Source organism: Protopterus annectens, chromosome 11.part0 (assembly GCF_019279795.1).
Source record: "Protopterus annectens isolate FY-2018-M chromosome 11.part0, PAN1.0, whole genome shotgun sequence".
Lineage (NCBI taxonomy): Eukaryota > Metazoa > Chordata > Ceratodontiformes > Protopteridae > Protopterus > Protopterus annectens.
In genome coordinates, this window is record NC_056745.1 from 1,436,842,686 (window position 1) to 1,436,866,990 (window position 24,305).

Sequence of the window (24,305 nt, forward strand, 5' to 3'; positions counted from 1 at the left end):
TGTATGGAGGTAATAGGTGTCACCATCTGAAAGACTGGCATGGCATGGCTGTTGGGCTAGATATACAAGCAGTACACAGGGGCAAGTACCCCAGGCATACAGTATATATTGTGTCACTGTGAAATGGAGACACCCTTGGAAATGTACATACATGTATGCATCTCATTATCTGGTCCTGTAGTAGGGGATACCGGTGTTGTCTGCCCGAACACTTGCAGATCACAAAGGAGGTAAGACTGATGTATTGGGAAACAGCTGATGTACCTGCACATGCCAGCATAACTTGAATGCCCAATGCATATCTGTGTGTCAGATGCAAGTAGTGTCCATAGCACACATGCACCCAGGTCATGTAAACACCACCCACAGGTACCTCTCTGGTTGTATCCCTGCTGTGGGGAATGGGTACAATATGACCCCACCTGTATATGGCAATAGTGAATGAATGCAGTATGCAGTGCAGGTGTCCCATGCAGGTGTGTCGCTAGCCATAGGTAGCACCCTACCAGCATCCACACCACTTGAACAAGACTGATAGAAGGTACTGGCATGAACACTTAGCACACCTACCCTGTCACCCCAGGGGAATATACTGCATGGTGGTCTGAGACTGTAAGACTATCAGATTGCAATGGCCTGCCACATCTGGCCCGCATCAACACCTAATGGCCCACAGGCCTCTGCCAAAGGCCTGTGTCTCACACGTACTGCCAATGCATGTTATGTCATGGACACCCAAATAACCACATATACTCCACATAAGCCATATGCAAGGCCATGTGGACAAACCACAGTAACATGTCCACTATGTCCCATTGCATGAACTGTGGACCAACACCAACACACAGCTGTGATGGGGTGATAACCTTAGGGAAAGTATCAGAGAATGTATGCATAATATATGGAAGAGGATAGAATAACAGAGGGGGGAGTGGGAGCATGGGCAGCATGGAATGTGCAAGGTCCGACACAAAGCTGTGTGCACACACTATCCCTGGCTGCAAACACATAAATGGGTGGCTACATACCTGCCTTTGCACCACAATAGGTGTAATGTCTTGACTCATGACCCCTGCCTCTGGGTAACCTGTGTGATTCTGTACAGCTGTGAGATATTGCCGCAGCAATATAAGACCATACTGTCATGACGATGGATGTACAAGTATGGGATCCTCTGCCAGCAATGTACCAAGGTGTTGAACCAGATACACAGACCCAGAAGCAAGTGTCTGCAGCTCCCCCTCCAGAATGGCATAACTTACCATGAATATGTAGGTATCTGCCCACAATACCACACACAACTGCAGTTGCCCTTGTCCCCCAAGACATCACCGTGAGCAGGAATGTCCACCTGACAGTGCATGAGGACAGAAAACATGACAGTGTATAACAGTACACATGTCTGAATATCTCTGCTAACAGTAGTATCATGTAGCTTAAGCAGCACAGACACAATCACCTACAGTACACACTATCCCCTGCACACTTTGTCCACATATTGCCAAATGGTCGACTGATACCCTGAAAAAACAGTTTGCTACCTGTACGTGTACAACACAAAGGTCTGCACTGGAGTACAAACTACCTGGAATTGATGCACACATTCAGTACAGAAGGACATACTGGGCTTGCTCATACACTTAAACAAATGAAGTCCATGTCTGCAAACAACAGTGGATCAGACATATCTGGCAGTTGCAGATGTTAGGGCAGACACTCCTCTCAGTATGCACCAGTCATGCTTTGCACACACAGTGGATAGGAATACAGACATATATCTAAGGACAACACACTATAATAAGCCAAAAGTAGATGTACATAGATGTATGGAAGACAGTGGCTGTGACAAGGAGCCAAATGGCTACAACCACATGAGGCCTAAGTGCCACTCACTGTAGACATTAGGCACCAGTATCAGTCGGTATTACAGACTATGTGGTGCAAGTGCTAGCTGTGCAACATGACTGCGCAAGGATGTAGTCATCTAGCAGCTTTATACACGTACCTTTGGAATATAACAATGCGTGTGCCTGCATGTGGTGTATCACCCACTAGATTAATGGGTTATGGCCCATGCACACACACTGCCCTACCCATAGCCTTATTATGACAAGACTGCTGAGGTCATCCACTTTGACATACACCTTTGGGAAATTTGCAGCCCAGTAATCTTCATGGCGTGTTCTATAACTGCGTACTGCTGTAGTGTGATAAACTAGTTAGGTAGGAGTTCTAATCTCAGACATGGCAACTGTGTGTGTGTGTGTGTGTGTGTGTGTGTGTGTGTGTGTGTGTGTGTGTGTGTGTGTGTGTGTGTGTGTGTGTGTGTGTGTCTGTGTAGAGAACAATGCTTTTTAGGCTAGTCACACCCACTACAATTCAAATGCCCTACTTTGGCAAGGCTGCTGATGTCATTCACTGTGAAATACACCTTTCAGAAAACTGTAGCCCAGTAATCTTTGTGGTGCATCCCATGACTGCATATTGCTGGAGTATGATAAACTAATTAGGTAGGAGTTCTAATCCCAGACATGACAACTGTGTGTGTGTGTGTGTGTGTGTGTGTGTGTGTGTGTGTGTGTGTGTGTGTGTGTGTGTGTCTGTCGGTGAAGAGAGCAATGCTTTTTAGGCTACTCATGCTCATTACAATTCAAATGCCCTACTTTGATAATCCTGCTGATGTCATTCATTGTGAATTACACCTTTGGGGAAGGAGAACTCCAGTAATCCCCATGGTGCATTCTAAAACAGCATAATGCTGTAGTGTGATATAGAACTCTGGTAGGGGTTCTATTTCCACACATGGCAGGTGTGGGTGTGTGTGTTTCTATGTCTGTGTAGGGAGCAATGCTTTTTAGGCTAGTCACACTCACTACAATTCAAATGTCCTACTTTCACAAGCCTGCTGATGTCATTCACTGTGAAATACACCTTTGGTGGAGGAGTACTTCAGTAATTTCTGTGGTACGTCCTATAACATCATAATGCTGTAGTGTGATATAGAACCATGGCAGGGATTCTATTCCCACACATGTCAGGTATGTGTGTTTGTGTAGGGAACAATGCTTTTTAGGCTAGTCACACTCACTACAATTCAAATGCCCTACTTAGGCAATCCTGCTGATGTCATTTGCTGTGAAATACACCTTTGGGGAAGGAGGACTCCAATAATCACTGTGGCATGTCCTATAACAGCATAATGCTGTATTGTGATATAGAACTCTGGTAGGGGTTCTATTCCCACACATGACAGGTGTGGATGTTTGTGGGTGTGTTTTTATGTCTGTGTTGGGAGCAATGCTTTTTAGGCTAGTCACACTCACTACAATTCAAATGCCCTACTTTGGCAATCCTGCTGATGTCATTCACTGTGAAATACACCTTTGGGGAAAGAGTACTCCAGTAATCTCTGTGGCATGTCCTATAACTGCATAGTGCTGTAGTGTAATAAACTAGTTGCATAGGAGTTCTAATCCCTGACATGGCAGGTGTGTGTGTGTGTGTGTGTGTGTGTGTGTGTGTGTGTGTGTGTGTGTGTGTGTGTCTGTGTTTGTCATTTGTGTCCTGTGTGGAGGTGGCTGTGAGTGTGTAATAACTGGACTGGACTCATCACGTAGTGGGTTTTGCAAATTTCTGTTGTGGTGGCCCTAGTATATGTCACTATGTCCACCATACAGAGACAGATGTGAAATAGCTGAGAGGCTGGGGTGCAAAATCCTTACCCCTACATGTGATATCAAGGCCAGGCAAACAAAGTTAGCAACCCTTGCATTACACAGAGAACACTCTCAACCCATTCTCATACACACACACTTGCCTAGGCAACAACTGCTATGTTGGTAGTACCCTGCATATTGCCCACTGATAGTAACCATGGTGTGATTGTAGTGGGCTACAGAGGGCATGGCACTCTGTCCATCAGTCCAATAGGCACATACATGTAGACAGTGCACCTTCCCCAGTGTTCCCCACTGGACACCTGAAACACCTGTGGTGTCATCAAATGTGACCCACAAAGGACATACCATGCCTGAAACACATGCCCTGTATGGACAGATGCCACTGACACCAAGGAATACCTATATCATGCTATCAATATAGGTGCAGGGTCAACCTGCTGTCCATTAACAGGAATGGCACATCTGATGATAATCTGTGTACACAGCATGGGCCAGACACTCCAGGTACAGTTCACCATGTCACTGTACATGCATGTGGGATGTGTGCACATCCCAGACACGTCCATGTCATGGACTAAGGAACACATACATGGCAAGCAATGCACAGCAATGGCCACACACAATAGTTACCCAGGTGACTGGATAGTGAATACAATACCCAGTTGTATGGACAAATCCAGACACTACACTCCTGAGCCACACTGCAGACCATTGTCATGTAGCCTGATGCCAAGGAATGCCCATCACCTAGCCTTGCATAGCCATCTGACACAGTCGACCACTGCACACCCGTGATGCAATGCACCCATGCATGTCAGTACTGGCACCTTGTGTCTGTGTGTGCAGTGTATGATGCCTCTGACCACATTCACACTCACTACAACCCTCATTGGCATACTGAAGCATGCTGTCTGATGTCAGACACCTCCACATACCCTTTTCCCATATAACCTCTGTATAACCCTTGTGGTGCATGTGATACCTACACAGTACTGTGTTGTGGCAATCTAACTAGTGATGATTTGTATTCCTGACCCTGCCAAGTGTGTCAATATGTGTGGGTCACTGTGAGAGTGTGGCTGTGTTGATGCTGACAGCTGTTCATACAGACAGGCACGTGTACTACACCTACCGTATAGCTAATATATCATTGTTGCAGATATCACTCACCATCACATACACATTTGGAGGGCTCCTCAACATGTAACATATGTGACACATCCAATAACTGCATAGACATGTGATAGCAATACATAGTCAGTCAGGGGTTTGATACCCTGTACTGGTATGTGTGTGACACAAACATGGTTAAGTTTTACTCTCCCACCCCTCCCTGACTTATAATTGCCTCTGTCTGCCTCTCTCAATACCTCTCTGGTGGATGTGGAGACTTACACCTGCTTTGCTTAGGCAGCAGTATGTGTATTGTAAGAGATGCTCATCGTCATCTGATGGCCTCTGCACAAATTAAAGCCCTCTTCTAGCTGATTGCATGTGGAACAGCTGTGGTAACATTCCCATAGCCAATTACATGGAAACACACTCCAATATCTAGCAACATCATGTTGGTGTTGGGCCTTTTCATTCACTGTGAGCAGGAGCTAGATCTGTTGTTTGGCAAACAGCATCACAGATGGATTGGAGATTTACCTCTAACAACATACACTGTGGAAACAGGCCAACACACAGGAGGGGGTGTGCCTTACTTGACTACAGACTGTAAGTGCTGCTATACTGCATTTGGAGTAATGTTGGTTTAACAGGGTGTGTGTGGATATGGCTGTCCTACATATTTTAATACCTGTCATGTCAGTGCTATGTTTATGAAGAATCCCCATCTGTAGGGTCATCTGCAGACTGGGCAGTATGTGGTGCCTTGTCTTTCTTGTGTTACCCACAGAACAGATACCTATGAACTGCAGACGATAGTGTGAGGAATGCTGTCAGTAGATGGTGACAGCTGTGAGAGTTACTGACTTCATATCCCTCATAGGACATATGTTGCAACAAACCCTGTTACAACAGTAAATGTATGAGGTTATCACAGCAACATGTCAATATTGACCCTGTGTTTGTGCCTCCAGCCTCAACTCTGACAACCTTTGTACATATGTCATGCAGTAAGAGGAGCATATCTTCAGTACACCATATTTACTGACATCATATCTGATAACAAGCCAGTGAGATATCAGACTGCTACACCTTATGTGTAGTAGGGGTTATATTTGAGGACATTACCTGGGCATCTTGTGGTTGTGTGTACAGTACCGATGTCTGTGTACTTATGGTGATTGTCGACAGTGTGTGTATTGTGAATATGTACCTTGGCCTGTGTACAGACTGTGGCAGATGTCATTGTTCCTGGTCCTGTTCTATCTGATGTTACATGCTTCTCCACTGTATGTTACCCTATCGGATTACATATTTGTAGGGCCAAACACACACATATCCCATACCACAGACAGGCATCAGACCACACTGTGTAGTTGCCCAGTAGATGTAGGGTTGGTGTGTGAGTGGCACATATGAGGATGGTGGATAGTCCATATACTATAATATTACGCTAGCTTACCATATGTGGCTGTGGCTGTGTTCACATTGGTTGTGGTTATGCACTTTCACACAGGTGTATGTTACTCTTTGATGTGACATGCCTGTAGAGCCTGCTATCTATGCATGTACATGTGTATTCCCCCATAAGAAATGTAGGCCAGTGGTGCGGCAGTCTGCCTGTAGCCTGCACAGTGCTTTTTTACATGCCTAGCAGCTTAGTGTACTTACCCAGTGAGGTGTCACGTCCAGATACTTGCCAGATGTACTGTTTCTGGGCCACCATAACAGTCATGTATGTCAGACAAAGCAGTGGGATGCTGTACAGATGTATGTCCCTAACTAGTGGGTAGTATGTGGCCATGGCACCTCTGTACCAGTGGTTATTATGTGTCAGGACAGAGAGGGGTGTATGAATGCATATCCTATGGGGGCAAATGTATACCAGTATTTATGTTATGGACCCATCTACATGGCTGTTAACATCCACATTGTCAGACTTGGTCCACATGTCCTGCACTAAGGGGTTCTCTGTATACCTCTGGACTGACCAGAGTGTGTCAAACTTTCCAAATATATTGGCCATATCTCTGCTGTAGTCCACAGGAGCATTACTGTGCTAGCAGTGGTACTGTACTATGATGTCCTTAGGATGTCTGTCAGTAGCCAATGGTGCACATGTTAAAAGCAGATGTGACCTTCCACACACACCATGTCTGTGAAGACAATCCGTATTACAGTAGCAAAAGTCTACAAATATATCTGCAATACATGCCTGACATTCCCTTGCACTAAGAGGTTGGGACTATTGGGGCTGAGGTAGGGCTCCAGTCCATGTTCAGGACATATGGTGAACATATATGTATATATAATTATCCGTATAGCTATATATATATATATATATATATATATATATATATATATATACACACAGACATATTGACATACATAGATGGATTTGTATATGTACATATATATATATATATATATATATATAGAGAGAGAGAGAGAGAGAGACACTCAGATATACATATACAGAGCAATATATGTCTACACATATACAGATAGAGATACATATGCACATATATGTATGGATATCAACATATATATCGACAGTAATAGGTATATCAGACTAGATATGTATGCACATATAGTTATTGATATCTAAATATATACCCACATAAATAGGCATATCTGTACACACAGAATGGGCATACATATATAGCTATATATATATGTATATATACATATATATATATATATATATATATATATATATATATATATATGTGTGTGTGTGTGTGTGTGTGTGTGTGTGTGTGTGTGTACATACAAAGAGATGTACACATGGCCATATATATATGTTGCACTATATAGATGTGTATACAGATATATGTATGAATATACATGTGTATGTACATGTAGACATATATAGACCTATTATATGTATATAACCATATTCCTGTCATGTGTAAACCTCATGGTTCTGTATACCCTTCTAGATGTATCTCACCATATGCATCTGCAATGTGTACATTAAGATAAAACAACATATGTGATACAACAGTCATATTATAAAAAAGGATTACACAATTTACGAAGTAAAGGCAATTGTTCAATACTACTCAATATGTGTATTGACAACTATATTGGTAAAACAACAGCTGTTTTCACAGTGGTCATGGTGTAGTGGTTAAGTGCTGTGACTTTAGTGTACAGAGTCTTGGGTTCAAGACCTGCAAGGTCTGTTCATTTTGTTGCTGGACAGAACAATGGCTGTCAGATACAGAGTGGTTAAGGCAGTTTTGAGCAGCTTTAAGCAGGTTTGCATGAAGCTAAGCGGTGCTAAGCTATGGGTAAATGTATGGGCGCTTACACAGTGTAGACTTTGCTTACCAGTGTACAAATCAGCTCAGCTGTTATATTGCAGCAATGTTGATACTTGCTAAGCATGGTTTAGACCTGGTAACCAGGTCACACCATCCAGTCTGATAACCTTGCAGGGTAATTACATCTGTAATAAGTGTATGTAATGCCATGTACAATACATGCGCCTATGTGCTGTCATTACAGTAACAAGAGGTGTAAGTGTCATGTGTGGGACACAGATGTATATGAGGCCTGTACAGCACTGTTATTCATGTGAATGAGTTACATACAGGGATAGTAGCCCAGGGTACATGCTGTCACACTGGCATGTAGTGTATCATGGCAGTACTCTGTTGATAATGCTTACCCAGGAAAGAGCAGAGTGCTAAATGTAGTACTGGCAACAGGCACATTTGCAGGCATAGCTGGACACTGAGGCCTCCCTGTTGTATCCCTGGTGTCTGAGCTGTGTCACAGTATATACCCCTTACTGGGCAATGATCCATCATGTGGAATGTAACTGTAGACTATCATCTGTACAGCACGTTAGTGAGGGCTTCTGACATGTAGTTATGGCATACATATTGTTGTCAAACGTCTGTCAACACACTCATCCTAATGCGTAGCTACTTGCCAAGCTGATGACTGTCAGTCCCTGTACAGATGTGCAGATGGCAGGTATCCAGCTGGGATATGTACAGGCAACCTAAGCTTGATTGACACTGACATGTCTTCCTAGCTGTGTAAGAACTGGCACATATAGAATATGTCACCCTGTACGCACCACATGCCATGGGTACCTCCACTACACTACCACAGTCAACAGAACATGCTTGGGTACAGGTCTCCATCACAGACACTAACCATGTCTTGTAATGCATGTTGCATACCTGTCAACTTGATCACCTCAGTGGGTATGTGCAGGAGGCATCTGGAGGATTGGCTGGTGCATGTCATAATTACCTTGAGGGTCACCACAGTAGTGTCTATTGATAGATTGCCTGCTGCCATGGCAGGATACCACTGTACACACAACCCCTACACAACACATCTCCCCTTGGACAATAGCTAAGTACACAGCTATGACCACCTGCAGCGATGCACCCCTGTAATGACAAATGTGTACGTGTGCATGACTGAGTCTAGCAGTGTCTGTGTGTTAGTGCACATGTACTTGAGAATTCAATGAAGCCCTTCACAACCAATGCAGCACCCATTGCCATAGTTAGTTGTGGCTGCTACTGTATGGGACATTACATGTACCCTGTTAAGCTCCTCCCCACACTGGCTACATGAGCTTTGCAGTACCAGCACAACAGTGTTTTACAAATGGGTTGATAGGCATGGGATACCCATTGTGTTCTGGCATGTGTGTATAGATGTGCATGTCCGTATATCTGTAGGGTACAGCATTCCAAGGCCACATGCTCCTATTACAATACCCAATGCCACACAGTAGTACATGTAGTGTTGTTGCTGCCATAGGTGAGGCATGACAACGCAACACCCTACTATGCATGTGGCATGTGCATTAGATGCATATCCCTGTAGTTCCACTGTTGGGGTATACTATGGGTTGCATCGCAGTCATGGCCAATGTGTGATGGTGGGTATGGCAGATTGTCATCATGGGTTTCAGGGAGTACAATATCCACTGGGGGATATGGGTGCTGTGTACACTGTCATTACACCAAGGTACACCCGGTATATGTCCCATGTACCACGTTATGGTTACCACTGTCACCATCAACCATACAGGTAACTGATACAACAATCCAAGCTAGTTATGCATGTGCTGTGGCAGCCTACCTGTAACACATTGGACACATGGTCAAGTTAGTTAGCAGCAATAGGCCCTGGTATCTTGGATGTGTGTCTGCCTGTTATGTGTCTGTTAATGTGTATATGAAGGTATGTCACACTACATATTGTCCATATACATCCATTACATCACCCTTTAGCATACTGTACATGCCTGGGGATGTTCTGCATGTAAAATGTAACCTGGTACACACCTCACCCTAAACGCTATGTGGTGTGTGCAATGTAAGCCACACACTTCAGTATCACTAAATAGCTAGGTAGGGGTCTAGTCCCAGTGTTACCAAGTAACAGTGTGTGTGTATATGGCTGGGTCTACATCAGGTTGCAGGGTATACATGCCTCAGTGGGTCACCTGTCTATGTGGCACAGGCAATAACCATTTTAGTAACCTGTGACGTGTTCAACTCTACCCCAGTTATGTCACAGCCATGGTGTCACCACAGTGACATACCCCATTGTGGAATATGACTGCAGGCCATCCTCGTGCTGACACATGTAAACCTACAACACAAATGGATAACATTATAGAGACCTCAACCAACCAGTGTTACTAACAGCTATAATGCATCATTGCTGGACTGATACACTACCTGCCATATATGCATTACGCTTTACTCCTTACAGCATGTTACACTGCAGTACTGTGGTACACTGTAGTACAGTCCCGTGTGCATCACAACCATATTAGCCTGTCCCTGCATTGATGGCATGGATGACAGGGATTTGGCACAGGTATCATCACATGCACAGGGTGTGATGTTGGTTTGCCAGAGGCCGAGGGCATGCCATACATTTGACATTGTGTGTGTGGGTGAGGGGTGTACTGTGGTAAGCTGGGCATGGTGCTGTGGTGTGTGTAGTTATGGGGTTGCCCTAGGTGTGTTTCTATAGTGTGTGGGTATGCATGCACACAGTTCTGCCATGTGGCTGCCCTACACAGGTGTTTATGGACAGCTGCAGACCATACCTGGCAGGGTGTGCAGTTCACTGCCTCTGGCCACTGACACATGGACTGTGCCTGCCAGGGGTTCCATGGGCACATCCAGGTGCAGGCCTTGATGTGCTACTCTCACCTGCTGATGACAAATGTCCACTGGTACAAGGCCCCTCCTTGGACTGGCCAGGACAACTTGCATGTAGCCTGCTGTGGTGTAGTATGAACAGACCCCCCCCCACACTGCCGGGGCTGGTACTGCCACTACGGGAGCCCCTTGGTGTCCTAGCACATCTACATTGACTGACAGCTGTTGGCATTGCTGGCTTACATCCACACGGCCGTCACTGCACTCCCACTACATGTTCAAGCATGGACAGACCACAGTCAATGAGGGCCAACATCTCACCAGACCATCTTTCTATGAGCTCATTTAATGCACGGATGGCATCAGCCAGTTCACAGGCATTGTCACTTGCAGATGTGAGAGCAGCCCTCTGCAGCCTCAGGCCCTGTCTGGTGTAATGTTCCATATGTGCCTATGCCAACATGACAGCCTGAAACATGCACCTGCAGTTACCAGCTATGTCGCCTCTGCCAGCAGAACGATGCACAGTGGCCCTACCTTGAGCACCCTGGGACATCAGCCTATGTGGTGCCCTACCAGACATCCGGCTATGCCTGCTGCGACCAGACACAGTAGGCATGGTTACCACACTTTCCAGTGCACTGCCACCAAATGCCAGCTGTCCCTCTGCTATGGCCACTGGTGATGGGGCATGTATAGGCACTGAAACTGTGTGCGGGGTTGGGGTGGCTAAAAGGGGGATGTCAAATGTTGGTGCAGTGTCGGCCCCTGATAACCCCACCTGTGCCTCAACAGTACTACCATCATCATTGGTGTCTGTATAGACACCAACATCAGATTGCATGCAGGAGGGACCCTGACCCACCTCGCCGCCTGTGGGGTAAAACAATAAATGCACTTTAAAACCTGTACAGCATTGCCTAACAGTACACAAACACACACACACACACACACACACACACACACACACACACACACACACACACACACACACACACACACACACACACACCTCCGTAATACTTACCTGTCCATGACTTTACAGACAGTCCCACGTATGTCCATGTGGTACCCCATCCTGCATCACACTTGTTAACATACACACATTGATAACACTCATTAACATATCAACCCACTAAATGCCTACACAAGTGGTCACAACACAAGACCTGTTACTACATTACTTCCCTGACTTGTGTGTAGTGGTTTTACATGACTTCACTGCGGTCATTCTGTATGTCTGGACATCATGAGCATGACCCCTATATGTGAGTGCTTCTATGTTCTATTCATAATATCATGCACTGGTGTGTCATGTACATGCCAGATATGCTGCTCATTCAGCCTATTAGGTGACAACTGTAGTATTTGGATACACTCCCTGGTGTTGACTAGTACTTCCCCAATGCATCTGTAGTGCTGCATACCTGTGTTGTAGGTGACCTCTCTTCTGAATGCGATATTAAGGGCATACCTGGTGTCTACCTCCCCTCTTGATAACTGTTCCATGCTACAGACCATATTATACTATCAGCTGTCATGTGATTACACACATGACAGGTATTCCTGGTGTGTAATGTGGAAGTCCATGTACTGCATGATCCCAGAGGGAGATACTGCTGTATGAACAGCCCACAATCACACATGTGCATACATGGCCAGCCACACAAACACACACTTATGCACACAAGCGTATTACATGCATCAACCTCCCTCCACTTCACCTGAGTGACCCTACAGACAAACTAACCATCCACCAGGACGCACTCACACACACACACACACACACACACACACACACACACACACACACACACACACACACACACACACACACACACATACAGGTGAGATTGCACAATGATAGTACACACAGTCTTATTAATACCCTCTGTCAACATGCATAACATATGGTACCCAACAGAATGCAGTGCAGCTATAGTCAAACCATGCTGGCAACAGTATACATGTGTGTGATGCACGTGCTGTGTCACTAGGTGAAGCCCCTTCCCCTAGCCATGAACACAGTATTTCTGTGCACCTGTTCTGCACCCTGCCATGTATTGTGCACCACACCTCACAGGTGTACATCCCATTGCTGAACGTGTACTACTATGTCGGTTATGTCAGCTTTAATGTTCACAGCCCCTATGTTTTTCAGCAACACATACCTGGTATGAGATGTGAACAAATGCCCGTTGTGAATGCCTGATGTCTGATGCACAGCTCTCAACATCAGCAGATCATGTATGACCAAGCAAATACTCTTACCCTGACAACCATCAGAGCATACCATGGGTATGGGGGGGTGTACACACCTTTATTGATATGACGCACCCATCCTTGATCTGCCATGACATCACATCACCGCATATCTTAGCAGTACATGAACCCGATATGTGACATATGTCCTGTACTTTCACATGCAGTGTCTACGGAATGTGTTAGGTGTGCGGATGCTGACCATGATGCATACACACCGTGTGGGCATATGTGTGCACACCCTTATCATGATGGTTTGTCGCATCTCTTGTGTACACTACAGCAGTCGCTACTCCTGGCAGGGGTATACCAGTGTGGGCCATCTGCATTTGCCAGTGTATGTTCAGTCTGCCCTACACATGTCCCCCTATTCTGCATGATTGCAAGGTCTACTCATGTGCACATCCCTTGGTGTTCATACACTGCCGTTATTATTGCTGTGGGGGTAGAGTTACAGCTGCCACAGATCCTGAACCTGATTATGTGCAGATACAGCCATTCTTAGCATCCTTAGGATCCCTACTGCAGTGCATTTTTGTGTCATGCTGACACCTCTCCCCTCTCCTTTAGCCTTTTTGCAGATGCATGACAAGTAAGCCATACACATTTGTGGCACTTGGCAGTGTCCCATACACTGAACACTCCATGTTACAGCCTAGTCCCGGCTGATAATGTGGACCGCTGTAATGCCTTATGTCATAGTGTATCTGCAGAAGTTGCCATTGTCCTACAGGTATAAACACTGGTGTTGCACTGTATATGGGTGTTGTTCCAAACATTTCCCTGTTGTAGGCCATGTCTCCCACCATTATGTTACTCCCTGTGGACACATTCTGCAATGACAGGATGTTAGTTATCATGCAGGTGTCTGACATACCCTTTCAATAACCCATCATGGTCACCCCTGTGATGTAGTGCATTTCACAGCAACAATATGTGCACATGTACAGCATGGGTAGGTGTGTTAGATGTGTGCATGGCATATACCATAGCCATTACATGCCTGCTGTATTGGCAAGCATCTACATAAACCATACTCACCAGCTATAGGCTGCTGCCTTGGTGATATCCCGGAGGGACCTACATAAGAGGGTGAGAGATACATAGTCAGTGGCCACAACTGTGGCAGTGCTACAGGGTGGGTGCAGTATTACAATACATCAACAGTGCAGTTCCACAATACTAACACATATGGACATCTGTTTATCACTACTATGCAGCAACTAAATATATCTATGACATGTCAGATATGCATGATCTACCTGTGCCGATGCAGATGTATATGCAACAGTGGTCTATAGATGTGCCCTGTGGCCTTACCTGCATGCTCCTCAGCTGGTGTGTGGGTGGCACCCACCTCCACAAAGGTGTCTGGTGGTTGGTGTGTGTCCGGACAGGCAGGTGCCACAAGGCTGGCCAGGAGCTCCTCCACATGTGTCAGGGGAGATGGGTGGCATGGCCCCCTCCTGTGGTGTGTTGATCCCCTGGACTGTAGCAACATGCCAATGGGCACTGCAAAGCAGGACAGAACAATGATGCCGGACCTGCTCATAACTGCAGTTGTGCAGTCCAAAATCATTGACCCTGTGGGCTAGGTCATTCCACAGGGTGGTCTGCTCCTGCTGATCATGGACGGCCCAGCCAAACAGTACAGGGTAGTGCTGGATTACATAGGTTAGCACTACTTCATTTTCAGTAGCTGAATAAGATGGTAGCCATGCATGTGACATCTTGTCTAAAAGACATAAAGATGGAAAAAGATCTGAGCAACTCATACAGCAAGGTTACCACAGTTCTTAATACACATCTCTGTCACTCCCCCACCATATCAGTGACAACAAAGTGTACACACAACTCATTAGGTATGGCTACAGCTTACCTACCAGTGAGACAGATATTGTATTGTACCACACTTTGTGCTATGTGTTTGTAGCCATGTTCCCTGTGGGGACACTATCATTGCTGGCCTGTTACAGACTATTCACCTGCATGCCATTGTCAGGACCACTATGGTTCCATATATGCCTGTGGTATGGCTGTTTTGTGATTGCTGCACATCTGACATTCTGTGTTATTAGGAATATCTATGCATGCTGTTGGACATGTTACGGGATTGTGTAGACTATTACTACCAACATATGTTCTATAACAGTGACACAATAGCATGTATATGTACTATAGCCCAGCAGAACCACCTCTCCAAACCCATCTGCCCATGTTACCTGGCCACATCACATGTGTGTCCCACCCTGGGGCCTCCTCATGTACTGGTCCAGCAATACCATCAGGTAGAACCAACCCAGGGGAGGTTGTCCCCCCCTGGGGGCACACACAGATATGTTCCTGTCCCCTGAGGGCAGGTCCAGGGTCTATTCAATAATGGGCTCCACAGACACATGTGGGATGTGCTACATCACTCTGAGGCAACCAGTACACATTCACAGGGTTGACATGATCCTCCTGCTCAGCCTCCAGGCCAGGCACCTTCAGGACGTGGACTGCTGTTGTGAGTAGCAGTGGGTGGGAGGCTTGTTTCCATTGTGTCCATATTGGAGTCCATGGGGCATCCACATCACAGACCACACACACCATCCAGGGTGTTTACCCACCATATGTGTCACATACTACCCCTGTAGACTGTCCTCTATATCTACCAACCTTAACCACCTCCAAAACTATACTTGCCATACTTCCCCATATTCCCATTCCATACTTCACAGACAAGGGCAATGTGGTCCCAACAATAGGTTCGCATGTGACATACCCGTCCATGTTGCACACACTGACAGCTGTAGATATCTGTGTGTATTGCTATGGGTGCTGTTTCCTCACACATAGCATGCAGCACTGTGGCAGTAATATAGGGGGCATGTATTTACATACATATATGTTTGTGTGTGTGTGTTTGTATATATGTAGATATGTGCATATAAGTATATATCTATATATGTGTAGATATATGTGATGTATGTATATATATATATATATATATATATATATATATATATATATATATATATATATGCTCATACATATGTCTACAGCACATGGGTATCTGTATATTTGTGGACATACATGTATGTATGTATATATATATATATATATATATATATATATATATATATATATGTATGTATATATTATATCATTCAGATAGCAGGTCCACAATCTCACAACACCTTCCTGCACAGCTGCACTGCTCTGCCTTGGTACAACACAGACAAGTGCCACATATGGACACAGCCTGACATTAGGGGGTTATATGTAGGGCCAGATTGCAGGTAACCCTATTAGACACCTGTGAAATTTGTGCATGCTACAATACAAATTAACCTGCGTATCCTGCAAGGGGTGGGCTGGGGATCCCACCATACCTCTCAACCTGGAAAAATCAAAAATCTGGACAAGGCCCATGAAAAATAGGTAAAATCTGTACGCTGATTAACATCTAATTTGCATACATAATTATGTAACCCCACCCATTCCAATGGAATTGTGGGATACCAACTTTCGAATGCAAACTGAAGAACAGACAACCAAAACATGGCACCAGAGTCCCCATTCAGCCATTCCAATGTCCCGTTACCTGGCTATGTTGCCCCATTTACCATAAACACTAATGTATGCATACTGCTTTACTTCTACAATGATTTGGATTTTATTTTTACATTTTACAGCACAACAATACAGAAACACTAAAAGACATCATCTGGTAAACAAAGCAATACTGTCTCACAATGAAAATAGGCTTGACATTAAAACTTCTTTGCCCTTGAAACTCACATTCATTGAAACTGCATTGAACCCACACCACATCCAAAGAAAATGCATCTGGCCAGTGGTGGATAAAGATTATCTTTGGGGCCCAACCCAGTTGGCATGTCCCATGTATATTTACATTCATAAAGGGAGACAGCAATAACAAAAAGTAGCCTTTGAAATTCTAAATGAGTATAAAACCCAGCTTGTGCGTAACTAGAACAGATGGTAATGTAAAGCTGTTTTGGAATCAGTACATTAAAAAACAGCATTCTAAATTCAAGAACTGCATAACAGAATAAGCATTTTTAAAACCATTAATGTGCATAGTGCCTCAAGAAAAGATTCCACACTAAGCCTGGTGAGTCCTACTTCCACTAAGAGCTCCAGCTCTCTAAAACATGCCAAGCATTTTCCCATGATGGCTGAAAGTATTTTATAGACAGTCCTTTCCACTACAGCAAAGGTTTCTTCCTCAGCTGAAGGAAGCAGGTTACAGGACATGCTGGATACTGTCAAGGAATATACACTAGTGAAGACACTATGCAAAATGAGCAGGTTGAAAGTGTGCCAAATAACTCATGGAATGGGACCCCTACAAATGCCAAGCTGTTCTTAAACAGTAATTGCAAGCAGTTTGACATATAGTCAGTATCACTCCTAGGAGAAAAGACTGCTTCCCTATCCTTAAAACTGGTCATCAGGACACAGCAGATGCAAGGAAAAATCCAGCTCAGGCATGACATGGTATTCCTGATGTCATCTTGTTAAATGAAAAAAATACTGTAATAAAAAGATCAATACACAGGAGGTTCAGGTTCAGGTTCTTTACTAGTGTACACTAGGAGGCAAAAAACGTACAAGAACAGAATTTTGTCTGAATGAAACAGGAAGAACACAACTTTTATAGTATTTCTTACTAGTATTAACCCACCAGGCTGACGTAGTCAGTCACAAGGGGTTTTACATCACTTTAGCTTATAATATTCTATTCATCTAAAATGCTGATACTACATTTTGCTTAAAAAGTTTTCTGGTAAACAACGTGGCCTTGCTAGCCACCTGGTTAGTTACAATACCCTTTTACAAAAGTTTCCACTCAAGGTTCTAAATTAATTCGAACATAATAGTAGATGCAGTTCTCAATACATTTTCCTTGTTACATGTTATCACTTCCTCCTTGCAGCCGGTGCGTTATCTAGTAACATATACAAGGTTGATTGCTCAAGCAGAAAAGAGCAGAAGATTCTCATTATTTCACACATTTAATTTCCTGACCCAGCAGATAATCACTTGTGAGAAGCATAAACATTAATTCTTGCTGAGCTAGCAGCTGCTGGGGTCAGAGGCCAACTTGCAAAAGGCACACTGCAGTTTCCAAAAGCTTCTTGCAGTTTCATATGAATTAATTTTTCTTGTCATAACATTAATAGAATAAAATGCATTATATCTTTCTTATTTCTTAATAAGCACTAAACATATGCATTAATACATATTTTTCTAACATTTTCCCCCCTGTTAATACTTTTTATTCTATTCTCAGAAGTTTAAATGATTTTTATTTCTTCTCCTAACCTCTTCCACTTGGGACTTGCAGTTAAGAGAGTCATTCAGTTTAGACTTCAAGGAGAATTTCATTTGGATCCAATTCCTCAAATTCAATGTCTTGATACAAGGTTTCAGAGACAGACATATCAATAAAATCTTTAATTAATCTTTTCATGCAGGGGATTCCACAACAAACACATGCTCCTAATAGGAGTAAACCCACACAAATGGCAATCAGAATATTCATTAGGATGGAATCCCACCCCCCCAAACAGATTCTGGAAAAAATCCGTCAGAGGGTTTGGGCCTGGTTTGGTCATGGCCGACACTTGCTGAATCACCTCCAGATGGTTATTAATTTCATGTCTATTATCTGGTATGTACGCACAGCATTCTTCTTTGATAAGCGCACACGTACCACCTCTCGCCGCTAGGGTGAAGTCAAGAGCCATCCGATTTTGCAACACAACAGTTCTCATGGCATTCAGTTCATCAGTCACTAATTCAAGAGCAGAAAAAGTTGCATTACTCATTACTTCGAGAAGTTTTGACAGTTTTCTCAGCTCCCAAATCGATTTGACTGCACCATATGCTGGGAGTATACCTGCCCAAGATATAACACTGTCACTCAAGTCCATATGAGTCAATTTGTCTTTGTCCTTCATGGAATTATGCTCTTTCCAACCTGCTTCAACTCGCTCTACTGAATTCACAGGTTTCTCGATTGGATCTTTGGTTTTCTTGGAAACATCTCTCACGTTCCATATTTTACCCAGAGGTAATTCCACAGTGTGTCGTATGGCCGGAACCAGGTAGCCCAAAAAACAACTGCCAGACCAATTCTCAGTTAGCCATTTGTATGCCTTTTTCCCACACATAAAATAACAGTTTTCAACTTTAGTGCTAATACGCACTAGCCCTGCATGAAACATTTTCTTATCTATGATTGACATTTGTTTAATCAAAACAGGATTTCTTTGTACTTCATTCAATGTCGTTTTCATTGAGTTCAAATATGAATCATAGTTAGTATTGCAAACAGTACCCCCACTTTTAGTCTTAGTATAACATTTATAAGATATTGTTATGTTACAGTTACTCCAGCCCACCTGGAGAGTATCATTCTTGAAAAAACACACAATCCCTTTTTGTGTAACAGGTAAATACAATGCTATTTTATCCTGTGATCTCACAGTTCCTGTGTCAAAAAGCAAATTCTTCCAAGTCTCATTGATCCCTAAAGGAACAGTGGACATTAGTAGTCCTCCATATGCTGTTGGTATAGTTGTACAAACCCAGCAGTTTGAAATGTTCATAGTCTCAGCATATACACATTTAATTGCTAAGTATGGGTTAAAGTTTGGATGCCATTCTATGGATGTCTCATCATGTTTATCCAGTTTTACTTGTGTGGTTGAGAAATGAAAAAAACACAACAAAAAGAAACTTGTCAAAAGTACAGTCAACAAGTGTACACTCAATAATATGATTATGCAACATTTTTGAGGTTGGTCTGCATTCTTATCTTTGGCCATTTTGTTCTTGTTGCGTAACAGTTACAAGGTTTTTATCAAGTTGAAAGTTCTTTACCGGTTTACAATGTGTTAAATGGATCCAGGATGACCTTTCAGCTATTTTGACTGCAGTAGGTGTGGCCAGCAGTACCTGGTATGGTCCTTCCCACTTCGGGCTTGCCCAATTCTTCCTCTTTGTTACCTTCACCTAGATCCAGGACTCCAGGGCTAGAATCGCTTCCAATGGTCTGGTCTGTTCTTTATCTGAAAAAGAGTTAAACTGCAAAAGAGATTTATTTGTTAACAGTTTCCTTATATAACTAGCTAGTGAATTATCAGCCTCCTGGTCTGCAGGCATGAGAGCTTTCCACTGAGGTACATAATATGCCCTCCCAAACACCATTTCAAAAGGAGTTAAACCCTTTGCATTTGGAACTGTTCACATACTCAGCAGTTCCAGAGGCAGACAGTGCACCCAGTTCTTTTGAGTTTCATTGACTAACTTCCTGAGTTTGTTCTTAAGGACTCCATTGTGCCTCTCCACCAGTCCTGCAGACTGAGGGTGATAAGCACAATGGTTCTTAAGGGAAATCCCAAAGAAGCGTCCCAATTGCTGTATGGTCTGATTCACAAAATGTGTACCATTGTCACTATAGATCCTTTCCGGTATGCCAAATCTAGGAATAATCTCCTTTATGAGAGCTTTTGCCACTGTTGTTGCATCCGAGTTTTTAGTCGGAAAGGCTTCCACCCATTTGGAAAACATATCTACAATGACAAGGCAATACCTTTTGTTATCACATTTGTTCAATTCTATAAAATCCATACAAATAGTATGGAATGGATATGGCGGTGTAGGAAAACTTCCTTGTTTAGGTTTAAATGCCCCTTGTGCATGATGTTTGTTACAAATATGACATGCCGCTCAAAATTTTTTTGTGTAGTTTGTGAATCCATATGTTTGGACTATTCGGTTTACTAACTGTACCATCCCCCCTGTTGAGACATGGCACTGCCCATGGCTCAACAAAGCTGCATATCTAAACAAATTAGACGGCAAAATTGTTTTTTTTCTCTTTGGAGATGTACAGCCCGTTTTCAAGGATTGCTCCTCGTTTTTCCCATTTTTGTTTCTCTGCTTTTGTAGTAAGCGCCTGCATTGTTTTTAACATTTCTAGGTCTAAAATTTCAGAGGGTTGTAATTCCTCGTCTAAAAGTAAAGTTTCTGAGTCTGAAGCTGCTTACTTCGCAGCTGCATCAGCTCTTGCATTACCTTATGAAATTCTGTCCTGCTGTTTCGTATGAGCTACGCATTTGCAAATAGCTACTTTAGTAGGTAACTGAATAGATTCTAACAATTCTAAAATAAATTGCACATGATTAATTGGTTTACCACTAGATGTTATCATCCCTCTATTTTTCCACTGCTGTGCAAAAACATGTACAGTAGAAAAAGCATACTGACTGTCAGTATATATGTTTACATATTTGTCTTTTGCTAAGGTACAAGCTCGTGTTAAGGCAATCAATTCTGCTGCTTGTGCAGACATGTTATGTGGTAAGGATTGGGCTTCTAAGGTTCCAGTGTCTGCAACTATTGCATACCCTACTAGACTTTCCCCTGTAGGGCCCCTTCTGCATGAGCCGTCCACATAATATGTCACCTCAGCCTTATCCAAGGGAATATCTCTGAGATCTTGTCTGGGTAAGGTCTTCTGTTCAATTTCCTGCAGGCAACTGTGTGGTGTACCATCTGCAGGAGTTGGGAGCAAAGTTGATGGATTTAATGTCGTGCATTGTTCAATTGTCATATGAGGTTGGCTCAGCAGTATAGTCATACAGGAAAGGTGTCTAGCAGGAGAGAGATATGCTACTTTTTCTTGCAGTAAAATTATCCCGACTGCATGAGGCACTCTCAATGTGAGAGGGTGGAATAACACCACTGAGGCTGAAGCCTGTACTGCCATTGCAGCTGCGACTACTGCTTGTACACAATGGGGCAAGGATCGCACCACTGGGTCTAACTGTGATGAATAGTAAGCTATGGGGTGTTGCTTATCCCCATGTTGTTGTGTCAACACTGATGTCATATATCCTTGCTTACAGTCTACAGTTTGAAAGAAACGTTTATGATAGTTTGGTAATCCTAGAACTAATGAAGAAGCTATTAATTGCTTCAACCTGCAGAAAGCCATTTCTGCTTCAGGTGTCCATTGTAATAAATCCTGTGCTGCCATCGGCTTTTTGTATATGAGGTCGGTCAGTGGAGCAGATTCCAAAGCATAGTTTGGTATCCAACTCTGGCAGAAGTTAGTTGTTCCCAGGAAGGACATCATTTCCTTCTTGGTTGCTGGTTCGGTTGCTTGTAAAATCGCTGTTTTTCTATCCTCATCTAGTATTCTACCTTCTTTGGATATTACATATCCTAGGTATCTAACTTGTTTTCTCCAAAGCTGTAGTTTGCTTTTGTTTACTTTGTGTCCCTGTGTTGCTAAGAATTGTAACAGTGCTATGGTATCCTCCCTGCATTGCTGCTAGGTGAGGGCTGCTAGCAAGATGTCGTCTACATAAAGTAGAATTTGACTACCCCGGTGGGTGAATCCCCAATTACTAGCCATTTCTTGTGTGAATATTGTTGGACTCTCACAATATCCCTGTGGTAGTCGAATATAGGTATACCTTTTCCCCTGAAATGTAAATGCAAACCAATATTGGCTATCAGGATGTATAGGTATTGAAAAGAAAGCATTGCTGATATCTACCACAGAGAAATATTTCTGGTGAGGTTTCAAATCATTTAACAAAGTGTATGGATCTGGCACCGTAGGTGCTCTAGGTATTACTACATTATTTACAGCTTGTAAGTCCTGAACCATACGCCATTCGCCGTTTGCCTTTTTAACAGGAAATAGGGGTGTATTACATGGTGAATCAGGAGATTCTACCAGTACTCCTTCTCTAAGTAATGCTGCTATTATAGGTTTGATTCCTATCTCTGCATCCTTTCTCAAAGGATATTGTCTCTTCTGTGGTCTGAATGCTGACTTTGGTGTAATAGTAACTGGTCCTGCTGTTCGAATAAGTCCTACATCTGACTTGCCTGTTGACCAAAGAATCTTTGGTATGTTACATAAGGCTTTCTCCTCTTCTTCTAATAAGAATGCTAATCAGCTGTCCTCGCTAAACTGCAAGTGTACAGCTGGGTGTGCCTGTGTTAACCAATTCAGTTTTTGTTTCTGTATTCCCTGCTCTGATAATTCTAAATCAGTTTATTTCTCCCATCTCGTTACCTTTTCTCCTAGGTCTGCCCATTTTACATTTTTGTTCTTAGTTAAACTGACATGTGGCAATCGATTAGATTTGTATAGTGCAAGGAATTCTTGAGGTAATGAACAGCTAACAACACTGTTTCCCTCAGTATCCCAGTACAGATTACGTAACACTAATCTGTTTGCATGATTTCTGAACAATTCTTGCTCATATTCCTTATCAGGTCCTGGTGTGCTACAGTAATACAGAGTGCAATGCAACAAATGCTGTCTGTCAGTGTCAAGGGAGGGGGATTTACTGATGGCTACGTTCATCAGTTCCTCGGTCACTGCCCCTGGACCAATCGTAACCAAGTCCTGGCTGTACCAGTAAAAAGTTTCACCCTCCGGTCGCACCACAAAAGTATCCATTTGTCGCTGTGCCTCCATACCCTGCATAGTCAGAACTACTGCTATGCCAGATATCTGCATAAGGTCCCTACCTAATAGGTTCACTGGACATTTTGCAGAAACAACAATTTTACTCCTTTGAGTCATCCCTGAAACAGGGTCAGTTATTGCTATATCATGGGAAAGTGGTTCCCGGTATAGCTGTCCATTTGCAGCTTTCACTAATATATAATCAGGTGATTCTGAATGTTCCGGTAACTTGGAGGGGTGTATCAGAGTCTGTGATGCTCCTGAATCACACAGGAATTTAACTTCCTTCCCCTCCACCAGAAGTGTAACTTCCGGTTTTGTGTCTGCTAGGTAGAGCTTTAGGCTCAATAATGCTAAATCTAAAATCTCATTTTCTTCATCCTCCATGTCTACTTGCACTTCCTCTACTACTTCTATCACATTTACATTTGTTCTTTATTTATTGTCTTTTCCCGATGATTTCTGACTCTCGTATGGTGTATCTTCACCATCATATAGTCAGTCCTCATCTCCCTTATCCTCTGTGGTTACCTTCTTATTTTGTTTGCAATCCCTAGCTAGATGTCCTTTCTTCCCGCACTTAAAGCA